Source organism: Acanthopagrus latus, chromosome 19 (genome assembly GCF_904848185.1).
Source record: "Acanthopagrus latus isolate v.2019 chromosome 19, fAcaLat1.1, whole genome shotgun sequence".
NCBI classification, from domain to species: Eukaryota; Metazoa; Chordata; class Actinopteri; order Spariformes; family Sparidae; genus Acanthopagrus; species Acanthopagrus latus.
Genome location: NC_051057.1, coordinates 18,087,419 through 18,102,657, shown reverse-complemented (window position 1 = coordinate 18,102,657; position 15,239 = coordinate 18,087,419).

Below are 15,239 nucleotides of genomic sequence, written 5' to 3'. Positions count from 1 at the left end.
AAGTAAACACAGGCTTTGGTTCACATGTGAACTGGTGTTTATGTGCGCTGACACATTTAATTGCAACGGCTGTGAAAGTGATTAATACTTCACGCATTCATTTTCCTCACCTACCTTTCGGCTTATGGTTTTCCTTCCGTCTGGGCGTCCAGTGATGTTATGAAGAGGTCGTACTGAAAAACATTAGCTTGGAGGCAAAATGTACATCCACGGGCATTAAGATCAAGACAGAGGACGTGTTCTAAAAAGGTTTAAATTACCCCTGTGCAACTTAATGAACTGCCTCTTTATTCTGTGTCATATTGATTTATATGGAGCATTTTCTATTCGGTTAGTTAGCAGTTAGTTGTTCTGTTAGCAGCTGATGGCGTCAAGGCTAAGTAGTTAGCAACATACAACGTGCATACAACCATTGCTGGTGCTGTCAGGTGTTTGCTGCCTCACTGGAATTTATATTTGCACAAAGTCTGTTCACAGCTCTGAGAAACACTGGCAAACATAACACCTGTTTATTCTTATAACGTTGTTATTATAATTATACACTGAGCTACAAAAAATGTGTCCCCTGACTCTCTAAAACTGACATTGAAGATAAGTACATGCAAAAACGTGACACTGACAGAGACCTGATTAGTTTACATATTATTGTACTGTATTGTATATTATAGCTTACATTATTGAGAAACTTCTACACAAACAAGGCTAGCAGAGGAAACATTAATACCTGCAGCGTTTCTTTCTTGTAATTGCTTACTTTGAATTTTGTATTTGGAAATTAGCATCAGCTTTCTTGGATGTTTCTGCTGGATCCATTTGTTTTATGGTGCCACTAATGGCCGTTCTAGCTCCACAGCTACACTCTGGGGTAGGAAAGAGGTCAATTTGTTCCTTCTTAGAAGGAAATATTGTTGTTCCTGAGCTTTTTTGCTTATCTCATCATTGTAGACTGCTGTTCAATCCGTGTCGGTAGATAAGTAATCCAATACCACATTCATCTTGTACTGTTCACGCCTCGGTTCCCCTGATGAGTAATCCTCCAGGTTCATCTGACGTCACTGACAATCTGTGCTATCTGTTTGTGTGTATGTATATGTGTGTATTAAATCCATCAAGTGACAAATGTCTTAATTAAAACGTCAATACGTTAACAAATTATATGGTTAAGAGCCAGACAAAAACTCCACCAGTGAGTTTAAACTGAGGTTGAATCACAGAGGCAGATCATGGCTCTTCCTATTGGTTGAGTCTGCTGCCAATCAAAAACGTTGTTTGTCCTGTGTTCGCTCCTTCTTGTTTCTCTGGCAGTTAAACTGAGCCATGTCATGCATCCAAACAGCTTCATTTCACTCTCTTGACTCCTCAGTAATACGGCGGCAAAGTGTGAAGTCTCTCAGATTAACAATAAAACAACACCTTGATTGGCTGCTGCAAGTTCCAGCTACGCATCTGTTCAGCTGCTATGTTGGAGAGACAACTTCAAACTCATAACTACATTTCTTTGGGTCCTCAGCAATTTATCCACCAAGTATGAAGTCAGTCGGACAGAGACAGAGATTCTGAGCTATATAAGCCTCATAGATGGACTTTTATGAGCTCCTTTCCTCATGTTATTGCGCGTCGTGGAGATGAAGATATTTTATCTCTCTCTCGCAGAAGACAGACCCATTAAGCATTTAATTCAGCCCAGCCCAGGTGTGTTTCTCTGTCCAGCTAAGCAATACAGCAGTTACGCCATTTATGGGACCGTCCAGTGTACAGGTGGCAGAGAAACTTCTGGGGCACACCTGCCAGCTGATTCACCCATTAGACTACGCACCACGCTGTCTATAGCCGAGATCCCCAGAGGATGTCCCTCACCGTGCAGGTGCAGAGACGGGGAAACCGTAATGAATTACTCCAGATTTGGCATTTGCTTCCACGATTTTAAAAAAAAAGGAAAAGAAAAAAACTCTTTTACGGTCTGTGAATGAGATGATGTGCATTACTTGGAACTTTCACGCCACAATAATAAAAGGTTCTGGGAACGTCTTCAACGAGACAGCATGCATCAAAGTCAAATGAGGTGATGTTTTTTTTCCACACTGGGCCCGCGGCATTACTTCATGATTGTGATTTTTAGAAATAGTTGTCAGGTGAAGTAAGCTTTGCCTCCAGTCCAGAAAGTATGAGTATGTGCAAAAACACCAACAGAGAACCATTCCTGCCTCCGCTGTCCACTTGCTCCCGGCTCCTAAACATGTTTCCTTCTCCCCAGTCAAAACATTCAGAGGCCGCGGAGCCGCCACATTGCTTACATGGCTTCACCCAGCGACCGTTATACACCCAACCATACTCCAACCACATCGCTTTGACAACCCAAAATGTTATCCCTGTGTAAGTTCACAGACATGGAATAAAAAAGACTTCCTCCACTTCTGTCCAGAAACCTGAACACCATAACTGGTTTTAATTCAGATTACTGACATTAATTACAATTTGAGGATCTTTTTTTTTTTTTTTTTTATTACAAAGCTTCGTGTAATCTTTCATCCACGTGAGAGAAAAAAAGTGAATGTGTCCAGATTATGGAGAAGTGTTTTCTGTACACGATTAAAAATGTTATTAAAGAAACAGACAATCTTTTTTTTTTTTTTTTTGCAATGCAACAACACTAATTAGTCACAGCCGAAAAAATGAATACCATAAACTTCACATACAGCTGGAATTCATGTAGGAATATAAATAGAGGGTACTCTATTAATATTCTTTGAGGAACGCTTAGGCCTGGTAATTTCCACAAGATTCATCAACGTTAGTCGTTATTGTCCAGACCCCCCAGGGTTGCAATTCTTTATCCTTGCCATCTCGGTAAACTGCATTATTTAGTTAAGAAGATGTAATTCTTTTCCCTTCAACACGATCAGCAGGCCCGACCCAACGCGGCTGCACATGAGCGAGCTTGCGCACGTGATGGCTTAGCGTGTTTAAGTTGTAGATAAAAAAAAAAAAATACAGATGAAAAGACTGAGGATTAAAGTTGGGATGCACCCGAGAGTCTGATAGATATTTCTACATGTTAATTCCTCAGATGATTGGGTATTTATGCAAATCCTTGATCACGTATCCATATGGTGAACTACAGAGAGCATTGTCTCGACACCAAACCAGATGTTGACGTATCTGAACTGCACGATTGATCTTTTCTTTAAAAAGAATAAAATAAAAATCCCCTCAAAAAACATTATTCAACACAAAAGAACAAAACAAAAAAAGCTTTAAATACCACACAGAACCATTTGCATTTGATTTAGTTCACATGTAAATGATTCATTTAGCACTTTGAGGAGCTATTACACTCTGCTGTATTGTTTGGTGTTGTTGCGGCTTGATTTCATGCTCATCATCTCCGCAATTCCGAGCGGCGTATTTATCCGAGCCCGTAAACAAAATAATCATTAACCAGCGATGCAAAGGGAAGCGTTTTGTCTCGGTAAAATATGATACCAGGTGAGGCGGCGTGTCTTGACAGGTCGCCATTTTCAAGCCACTAATTTGGTCTCTTTGTGGCAGCGGCAACTCCCAGCACAGCAGCAGGACAATTACATCCAGGTGCAAGGATTTGATTCAACAAATTCTAGGTGGATCTTTCCAGCTTGCTCCGGGCCCCCCCCCACCCCTCCTCAACCACCCCCACCTCCACCACCACCCCCCACTCTTTGCCGCGTTGTCTCTCTTCTGGGCCGGCTTGGAACAGATGCCCTTGAAAAAAAAAAAGAAAAGAAAAGAAAAGGAAAATACCACGGCCCTCACATGTGACTGAGGACCTTGACAAAAAGCTGAAGCACTTCCAGAAAACTTGAAAGTCATGAACCATGTTGTATATTACAATAATTGGAATGGCAGCAAGTGGAAACATTCCCCTGAATATTCCAGAAGATAATGGGACATGCTAATGAGCGTGGAATCAAGCCAATCAAAAAATGAGAGGAGAGGAAGAGGGGTGGAGATGGGAAGGTGCCCAAAAAAAAAAAATCTAGTCGAGCATGTGGGGCGAGTGGGCTGCGTGTGATGTATGTGTGCTCTGTCTTCTTGGAACAGCAGCACTGTTGAGTATAGAATAGCTCTGTACAGTCCGCCTGTCAAAACTGTTGATGCACATTTGGGGGAAGTATGATTTGGGAACTTGCACCTGGCAGACGGAGGGGATTTCATGCTATGCTGCAATGCCAAAGCACTCGAGCAATGCCATGCTAAACTCGGAGCTTAATTCGCCGGTCGCCGCACACAGAAGATGACGGAGGGGCCCATAAATATACACACTTTTTTTTTTTTTCTGCGGGTATGATTGTAAAAATATAAATAAGATAATTAAAAATAGCATCTCGGACAACTTCGAGAAGATAGAGTTTGGTCCAATTTACTTTCTGACTTTGATTTATTCGAAACATTATTGGACTTCAGAATGGAAATAACCAGCAGTGTGTCAGAGGGGAGCATATTATTTAAAATTAAACTTAAAGAAATGCTTGATAATGATAATTGCAACTTTAGGAGGAGCTTATTAAAAATGCTGGACTGCATCGTCCCCTGTTCAGCGAACCCTGTCATCACTGACACACTACATCTCAATCCCGCGGACAGCTGATTGGATTTACTCAAAACTTGGGCTGAAGAAAGTCTCACGCTGGGAGTAAAATTGACTTAGGCCTGTATTCAGAGGGAAAGATGAAGGGCATCCAGTCTTATCATTCTCCATCCCGTGTCTCCCTGCAGCAACCCCAATACTTCCCATGTGTGTTCCTCCGGTCTCTGCGCCTGAGAAATTTTTCTACATGTGATCAACATCAAGTGCAGGGAGCCACGAGGGGTTGAATCAGAAGTGCTGCCAACATTTTTACAGCTTTGGAATCCATGTTCAGATTGATCAGAAGATGAAGACGCCAGAAAGCGAAGGGGAGATGGTGTAAATAGAGATGTAGCTTAACGTTTGTGTGACAAAATGGGGTAAGATTTGCTGGATTATGGAAACTCGCAACATGTTTTGCTCATAATATCCCAGTCTGACCATGATAACGTCCCATTTGCTCAGTAAGTCAGTGAAATGCATTATGGTGTTTCGGACTCACACATCACAAGAGGAACATTTTATTGCATGTTACATGTTATTTGCTCAATCCTTAAAGTTTCTATAACTGCAATGTGTAAAAATGCAGACAGTGTAACTGGGGTGGCTGGGGGGGGCTGTGTATAATTTCATTCCCACTGCATCCTCACCGGGGTGCTGCTTCTCAGACTTGAGCCAGAACACAAGCCTTTATTTGATTTAGGGAACTCCCCCTCTCATGTGCCTCCTCCGCTCATGAAGTGTCCCAGTATGGAATGTCTGCATTATTACACCGCTGACAGAGATTGATGCGCCTCCAAACCATCTGCACATGCAACAGTCTTCAACATGAATGAACTTAATTGCAGCAGAAGAAGAAGAAGAAAAAAAAAAAACGCTTTTAAGTGTTAGAGAATGCAAAGAATGATAGTTTCAACTTCGGATGTTTCTGTTTGACACGTATGTTTAGACAGAAAAAAATTGCTCTTGTAACACTTTCTGTCCGTAATGCATTTAAACACATTTTTAATGTACCTTTAATGCATTGGAGTGCTCCTTTAGTACAGTATAGTCATAGTTCCAGACACTCATGAATTGTCATAACGCTTTATAATGAGATTTCTTATTTGACACCAACATCTTTAATGCATTAGAACACATTATGGACATACATTAAATGCATTGTAATGTGCATCTATCGCTGTATAATCATAGTTATAAGCGCTCATAAATATTCTTTCTGCTTTATGATGTGTTATGATTGTTATAATGACTTATGCAGTTAAGTATAAATACTTCTTAATTGCTGTTACATCATAGCATTATAAAGCAATAACATTTCATTATAAGTTACTGTTAGTGTAACAGGTACTAACATACAGTATTGTGTAAAATTGGTGTAATCCATTAAATATTTATAATGCGTTATAAACAATGGCATGATTGTGACTCATGATTATTGTTATAAAGTAGCATGAGAGCTTATAACTATAATAATACTCTTCTACAGCTGCATCATTATGGACACTTGTGTAATAATGAGGCATTGTTAAAGAGCATTATGAACACCCATGAGTGTTAAGAAGATAGTTCTATAGTCGCTTTATAACATATTATAAGTATGCACATATTGCATGATAATGCATTATGAACATGGGCTTCATAGAGAGTCATACAATATATTGTAATGTAATTTAAGTCTGAAATTTTTAGTTAAACACCATCCGCAAAAGTGCCCAGAATTAGTGATTTATTGAAACGTTGCACATGGCCGTGAGATTGGGTCAAATCAGAAGCCGCTCAGAAGCCACAGAGTGATGCAACTTTGAAATTATTTATGAGTCAATGACATATCATCAGTCAGATGCTCAGATCTGGGCCTCCTAGAACAGGCATGCAAATAATCCTGAGTAGTCCTTTGTAGCGTTCATATATCTTATCCTCCAAAACATTAGAGTCAATTCATCATTTAGGTGTGTCAGAGATGATTTTTTTAGGAGGTCATGAATGCTCCCCACATATTAATATAACGCTTGTAATTTACATTAGCAGGTGTGTGATGTGTCGCCGCCTGTTAAAGGCTCAGAGAACAAAAGACGGCGGCGTGCTCGTTCAAAGCATCGACCTGTAACCCAGTGGGATAAACTGTTCAAACCTTACAGTACGTCACCATTTTGTTTAACAAGGCCAGGGATCAAAACACTAATCCCCTCGCCCGGCCCCCACACTCCCTTTGGTTATAATTAACTCCCAGTGCTTGATGCTGACACTATTTTAAAGATATGTTTCTATGGGCTCTAATCCTGATTCAATCTCTCTTCCTGTGTGAAGCGCTAAGAGGGGAAAAAAAAGAGGAGGATGGCTTTTGTACTTTTTGTGTTCACTCTCTCTTTACCTCATATCTCGTATTATCTGTTCAATACCTAATATCACAGTGGGGTTAGGACTTGAATACATTAGTGGAAAGAGAGAGGAAGGTCTCTCGTCTGCGATGGATCGGGTTCAGCACGCACATTTCTTTTTTAATCCATGAAGTAAAGACAGACAGGAAACCGGCAAGTGATTTGTTTGTTTAACTTGGAAAACCCAAATTATTATCATTATTATTATAAAACATTAAGCGAAGAAAAAGTTAAATTAAAAAGAATTAAGAAAAACATTTAAATCGGATGTTTTTCCCTCGTTTTAAAAACCTCAATCGGTCATTTTGTTCCATAAAAAATCACATAAATCAAAACACAAACAAAGCCAGTGTTGCAGTGACTAACTCCCAACGCTGAGGCCCAATTAGAGATTGCGGTTTTTAAGCATAAACTGATTATTTGATAAAAAAATTAAAAAAAAAAGAAAAACAAGTGGTGAACGGATTATTATTTGTATTTTCTTTCCGGAAAAAAAAACAAAAACATTTAAAACACTTTGCGAGAAATAGCTGCTTTCAAAAACAATCACTCCACTCGCCATTAGGTAGCAACATGCCGCCATTTATCTGTTTGCTGACGGCGGCTGCGGCTCTCTGTGAAAGCGATGACAGATGGATACTTACGTCGCGTAAGTTTGGAAACAACCTTTAGCGGGGAAGTTCGGCTGGATTGCTCCTTTTTTTGAGGACTTATCAACACTTGTCCATTAGACACAAGCCACTGCTGAGCGTGGCTTTGTACCAAATAGCTGAGTGTGGATGCAGCGCAGGGGGCTGTCATGTGTTAAGGGGGAAAAAAAATAAAACAAGTGGTTGCAGACACGTCACATGACACTTAAACGCCAGTCCTGCTATGTTCTTTTGCTATGAGTAAACAGACACACAAGTAAACCCAAACCATAATTACACACATCCATATATGATAGGTACAAAAATAGCATTTAGATTCTGTCTGCACGACGAGGAAAAGATCCATCTTGGATGTTTGTAGCGCGTGCAGAGTTTCGGCATTCATTTCAGAGTTGCAAAAGCTGCTGACAAGTTTCCAGTCAGCCATAAACCACCAGAGCAAGATCACTTGTGCAATTTGAACACTGATGTTCAGATGTGGGTTTGCTTCTTCTTTTCTTCTGCGCTCCAGAAAACACGAACTTTCATCTACATTCAAGTCTTCATATTTCCCAAAAGTTTGGATGTGATTCGGCGGTTAAAGGCACACTATGTAGAAATGTTAATCAGAGGGGAAATGTCTTCGCTGACTGACGAGCACTCTCTGCTTTCACGACTGAATAAACAGAATAAACAAACTGACCTTGAATGACAATACAATTTCATATTGTCTAAGTCTTGTTGATATGTGGCGGACCCTGCCACCTTTTTGGTGTTTATGAAAGCTCGTTTTCCTCTGAGAACAGCTTGTTTGTTTTTCAGTTATGGGAAAAAGAGTTTGTATTATTACCTCATGAATATTAAAATTCTTCTCCAAAACCACATCGTGCCCCCCTTTTTTTTTTAAAGCCATGCTGCATTTAAGAAGTGCTGTTATTTGCCCTCTAAGTGGAGAACAGTGGGAGTTTTCAACAGAACTTCACACAGTGTTCAAGTGCTACAAGTAGCCATGCTATTAGAAAGAAAAGCAGCTTATGCGTTGACACATTCGGTAAAAAAAAAAGTCTTTATTAATGCGACATTATTCAAACAAATTCCACTCTGACAATGAAGTGTTTCCATACGCAGACGTTACATCCACCACAGTGACCTAAGCTGACATGGCAGGCGCTGGAAATCAGCTCATGTTGTCATTATTTCAAAATCCTCCAACGCTGACTGTCTCACGCTGAGCACGCAACAATGACACAACAATATGTGTTTGAATTATTGTATTTCAGTTTTTTAATATTTTCTCTTTCCATCTTTTCTGGCATTTGTTTTTAACTGTAAATATTTGGATGCATTTTCCGCACAAAGAGTGGCGGTGTGAGGCTTTTGGCCACAGTTGTGGTGTAATTTCCGTTGCAGGTGGAAACACCAATTAGTGATTAATTGAAAGGGCTGGAGAAATAATAAATGGCAAACACCTGGAGCAGGCAGATACGGGCCAATCGTTATCAATCAAGCCGTGAGTGAGCTACGAGCAATTGGAATTAATGGGATACACGCGCCTTATAATGTCGGAAATACGTGATATTTTATTTAGGAATTGTTATTAGCAAATGAATTGAATGATCACAGTCGCAGCTGTCCAACGGTCGGTCGCTCAGATAGAATAAATGGAGTTCTTGCCAGCATGTTTAAATCAACAACACAACATGCTTTGTATTGTGTTTTTTTTTTGTTTTTTTTTTTACAGCACGTATACCTGGAGTCATGAAAATGTAAACAAACATAGCAACCAGGTGTTAAAGAATGACCTTTCTCATGTTTGACATTTTACAGAATATCCCTTTACTCAACCTTCTCTTCAGACTGCAGTATGTCAGCCCATTGTGTTGCATGTTGATAAGAGACTGAGCACTTCAGCCCTAAAGGTCTATGAATAGTTTGAAATCCACTGGTATGTATTTAAAGTGGCACTATGTAGTTTTGAAGAAGAGATTTAAACTCCAAATTTGAATATTTACAATATTAATGAGGTAGTAATACAAACCCAGAAATATTCATCTTTTCCATAACTGAATAAACAAGCTGTTCTCTGAGGAAAATAATGTCCCCAGAACAGTGTGTGAAGCTAGAAAGGTGGCAGGGTCCGCCATATGTAAATGAAGTTGTTTGTTTAGGCCCAACAACGTCAGCCAATAAAGATCCTTCTCTTCTGATTTAAAATGTCTCCCCCAAACCGACGTAATGCACCTTTAATATCATCCGAGAGGCGCTTTCACACGGGAGCACAGAGGTCAGCGCAGCTCGTGGAAGCGACGTGACCCTGTCACATCGTCTATTCTCACCTAAAGCAGATTGTATCACTCGGTTGAGTGTGACATCGAGGCACATCGGAGTCAAAAACATGAAATGGAACTGTGAGATACTTACAGGAGCAGCTGCTGCACAGAGGTCGGACCGTGAGTCATACATCGGGGGAGTGGTTGAGCGGGGTTTGATACGTCTCACTTATTCAGCGGTGGAAGAAGTGTTCAGATCCTTCGCTTCAGTGAAAGTGCAAACACCACACTGTGAAAATACTCCACTGCAAGTAAGGATTCAAAACCTCACCTCAAGTAGAAGTGTTTCAACGTCGTACCTGATGTTTTTGGATTAACGTCACTGCTGCTTTAATGTGTACGTTGCGTTTTACTGCTGCAGATGTTTTAAGGTTGAGCTCATTTAAATTTACAGTTTAATTTACATCAAGGCATCAGATTTTATTTGGCTTGTAGCGTCGCTGTGAGAACCATGTACGTCGGAAAAGTTTTATGGTGTCAGGAGAAAAGCCAGTTTTTAGCTTTGTGACGATGCATTTTCCAGCATGCACGTTAAAGGTGCAGTTTGTAGTTTTGTGGACTTAATTTTAATCAGAAGAGAAAAATCCTCATCAATTGACTTTCCTGACTGAATAAATTAACTGACCTTGAAGGACAACTTTACATTTACATTGATTATTTGGCGGACCCTGCCACCTTTTCTAGCCTCAAACAGTGTTCTGGGGACATAATTTCCTCAGAGAACAGCTTGTTTATTTACTTACGGAAAGAAAAAAATATTTTTGTATTATCACCTCATAAATAAACCTTTATAAATAACAAATATAACCTTTCTGTGTTTGAATTTCTTTTCCCAAACTACAAGTTGCACCTTTAAAAAAAGTGTATTTATCTTAACAAGGGGGACAATTTTCTTAACCCATATTTAAAAAAAAAAAAAAAAAATCATGTTCAAAATCACCAGATGTGAAGCTAATTATTTTTTTCTGGATGTAAACAGTAGGAGGTTTTATAATCTGAAAAGTGACAAGTAACTAAAGCTGTTCGACAAATGCAGTCATGTAAAAAGTACAATATTCCCAAGTATTAGATGGAGTACAAGTACCTCAAATTTGTATCAAAGTACAGAACTTGAATAAATGTACTCAGTCACGTTCTACTATTGTCATTATTTAGCTTCTTGTATTAAGTAAAACATAACAGTCTTGTATCGCAGCATAATTAATCATGATAATATTGAAATTGCAGTTTGGCTAAGTGCAATATCCAAAATCCAAAAGGAAAAACGTGTGACTCAACAGCGTTACAACGAAGAGCTGCAGAGCTGCAGAGACGTCCTGCACTACGAGTCTTTGTTCTCCAGGTGTGAGAGAACTCTGTTTGTTTGGTCCACACTCCCAAAAATGTCACATCATCATGACTTTAATAGTATAAATAATGAGTCGTAGTCCTTCACACACTCCCAGATGTCTCCTCTGGTAACAATGGGAATAGAAGCTGATATTCTGCGGGAGTCACACAGTCACACACACACACACACACACACACATATGCCAACAGACACGCCGACACATTCAGCTTCCAGCTCTTTCTTGGCTCCCATCGCCAGTCAAGTTGCATTTCCACCTGTGTCCTGCTGATGCAGCTGCTGAAAAAATAGCCCAATGCCAAGCGCGGTTGTGATGATACCTTACATACCACGTTTTGTTTGCCAAATTTTACATTTAATCACTCTCTCTTTCTGCGATGCCGGTGTAATTATAACTGACTGCACTGCAGAGAGGTGGGACGTATCCGGTGTGATTGAAGCATCGGTGGGTTCTCTCCTTGTGCTGTACACTGGCTGTGTGGGGTTTTTTTGCAGAAAGGGTCAGTGAGAAGATGTTTCTAACCGTCGACATGATGCTTTTTGAGTTGTAACATTTTACTACGGGGGTTTAGGGGTTTGGCTTGATGACTCAACCGCAGTTATATTCCACTCTGAATAGGCTCGATGGCGGAGATGCTTCGATAGGAAAGGAATGGGGAATATCCACACATGCTCACACAGCCCACTGTGTGCACTGGACTCTAATGATGGATGGACTAATGATGGATGTACCTCCATTATCAGAATCAAACTGAACAACAGTCAGCCGAAAAAAAAAAAACATTACAAACGTTTGCAGGAGGAAAAAAAAGGGGGTTGATATTAACACACGACTGAAAATGGCGGCGGCTCTGCTACACAAGGCTACTAACCATATGATCCCAGTTTTCCCTAAAAGATTTCCTCACGAAGAAGAGGAAAGAATTCTGTCTGGAGTTAAAATATCTGCGCTCACAACAACCGGCAAGCAAAACGACCTGTATTTATTGCCTCTTGTCTCTGAAAGATATTTTGGGCCGCAGCCCAACAGGAAGACAGTGAATTTCCCTGAGACTAAAGTGAGGCTAGTGAGTTTGTAACATTTGCACACATGCTGGGTTTTAAGAATTATATCTTTATGTTTTTGACTGTGGCCGCCATTTGTATCAGAGGTCGACCTGAGCTTTTAGGTTTTCTGTAAACCGAAGTGTCATCAGAAACCCTGAGCATAGACCAGAGAGTAAAAAACTACATTCTCATAGTACAATCAGAAAAGTGACGGTTTGGTTTTTTCTTGATGAGCCGCAAAGACGCTCATTTGTGAAATCCGTGCTTTGTTGAAACAGGCTAAGCTCACAGGCTTCTAAGACGACGTTGAGAAATCGTTTGGGTCTGCTACCAATTTAAAACACCACACAGAACAATGGTTAACAGGTTAACTGGGACTCTGGGAGTTTGTCGAAATCCAAAGAAACATCTGAATCGGCCTTCGTGTCACTATAAACCATTAAAAAAACCCTTTTTTGCGAGTTCATTTGGCTTCAGCCACGTTTCCCCTCGGGGGCCACATTATTATGATGCACTTTGACAAAAAAACATGGCGAAGTGGAGAAATCTGTCAGTGATTATCTTTGGCTGGTCATCCTCCTTTTTTTTTTTTTGCGAAACAAGTTCATTACCGGACTCATCGGATACGCAGATGTCGACAGGCTGCTTGAAAAACAGTACATTAACGCACCATATGTGACGCTCTTTTTTTTTTTTTTTCCCCGAGCATGTAGAATCCAAAACGTGGGGGCCGATTCCACTGCAGCTGATGAATTTATCGTAAACGTTTCATGACAAACGCCTGAATCTATCCTGGATCAACAAAAGACTGTGGCTGTGTTTCCAGAGTAACATTTTAAAAACACGTGAGTGCCATCGATCTTCATTTTCGCTGACAGGTCTTTTATTAAACAAAGAGTTTAAATTATTACTGTTTGGTAGGACATGAGTAAAATCTGTCTCTGGATGAGAGTGAGAGGGAACAGAAACAATTTTTTTTATTTTTTTTAAGGGTGCTGCCTGTGGCTGTGTCATTTAAAGGGGCACTGTGTAGTTTTTGGAGAAGAAATTCAAACTCAGAACGTCAATATTTATGATATGAATGAGGTCAAAATACAAACTGAGAAATATTTAGTTTTTGCATAATGGAACAAACAAGCTGTTCTCAGAGGAAAATACTGTTTGGCATTGGACAGGTGGCAGGGTCCGCCACCTATAAACAAGGTAACACAGCATGAGATTGTGTTGATTTGTGGGTCTCCTTCCCAACTCCTCTGTTTTTGACAAGTTGGGAACGAGACTCAAAAATCAACTTTTTCTCACAAATGACACCTTTAAGATCTTTGTCTGTTTACTCTTATTTATTCCGTCGTGAAGACGAAGAGTTTTGTTTATTTGGAACAAGAAGTATATTCTTTTAAGAGTCAGTGTCAGTTAAGAATTTCTTCCTCTTTTGCACCATTAAAAAAAAAAAGAAATGCGGATTGTCCCTTTAACTGCTGATGGTTACAAAAAGGGGTTAAACGAGCGAGATTTTGCAACCGGAAGCTCGTCGGTTGCCAGTGCCCATCATTTCCTGGATTTTTTCCTGGAAGGCCGCTCTTCCCTCCCCTAATAGCCACTGCTGCCTAAGTGCCCTTGAGCAAAGGTTTGGCACCAAAACATCCGCACAAACCGAACCAACCAAATATCGCTCTGTGGTGGATCACGACCACTCCACTCCCCTTGAATACATCACGCAGGGACTATTTTTTCGTCCTCTCCGGCGGCGGAAGGTGTGCAGCGGCAGTCTCACCCTGTCTCAGGAGCTAATTGGAGTGGCCTCATTTAGCAACACGTCAAAGGGAAGGAGAGAGAGAGAGAGGGAGGGAGGGAGGTGGTGGGTGCGGGTGGTGGAGGCGGGGAGGACGCGACAGCACCGTGTCATCGCCTCCACAAATCTCCTGCGCCGGTCTCAACCTTAATAGCATGTCAGAGACCACAACTGATGCAACGCGGGGTCACCGTGAGCCTAATGTTTCACTATAACGAACCCCTTCCTCCAAAATAAAAAAAAACAAAAAAAAACGGCGGCAATGGGACCAGAAAAGAAAGAGAGAGAGTAATGTCCCAATCAGTGATGTGGTTAAATATAAAAAAAAACACACACACACACACACACACAAAAGGCGCTCCAGACAGGATGATTATCACACAGCAGCAGCAAACAACAACAGAAAATGAACAAATACTAACGTGATTTTCTCTCCAACTCGCGGTAGTTTGACGTTTTGTTTTTGCTTTTTTGGGGGGGTTTGCTGGAGATGGATGGAGCCTGTTTAGCGCAGGAGGAACGTGAGGTTTGCTCCAGGTGCAGCTGCGGTCACACGTGGGGGAGCAAACACCGCGAGAGCAGCTCCCAGCACAGGTCACAGAGATGTTTAACAAAAAAAAAAAAAGGCAAGAGCTCACACAGTCAAGATGGAAATAGATCCACCACACGGTCGTATTTCTTCATTTTTGCGCAAATATTAAAAAAAGGAGTCGCTTATAAATAACAAGCTCGTCACATCGTCCTGTCTTGATGATTATAAATCGTTTTCTGCACGCACACACGCACACAAAAAAGAAATAAAAGAATAAAAGGAGAAATCAATGTCTGGATCATCGCTGTGCGCAAACTTGACTGTGGGGATGGATGGATTGCTCCATTAGCCAGCAGTCTGCCAGTGTAAGCCAGCTTTATGGCTGCAAATACGACAGAGGACTTTTTTTTTTTTCTTCTTTTCTTGGAGGCGTTTTCAAAAAAAAGGCCTGCGTGCCTACAAACGAAAGTGGCCCTGACTTGAATTTGACCTTTTCGTTTGAGGACTCGAGCTTTTTTATTATTATTATTATTGTTATTATTGAAATATATATTTCATGACTTGCAACTCGAGGGGC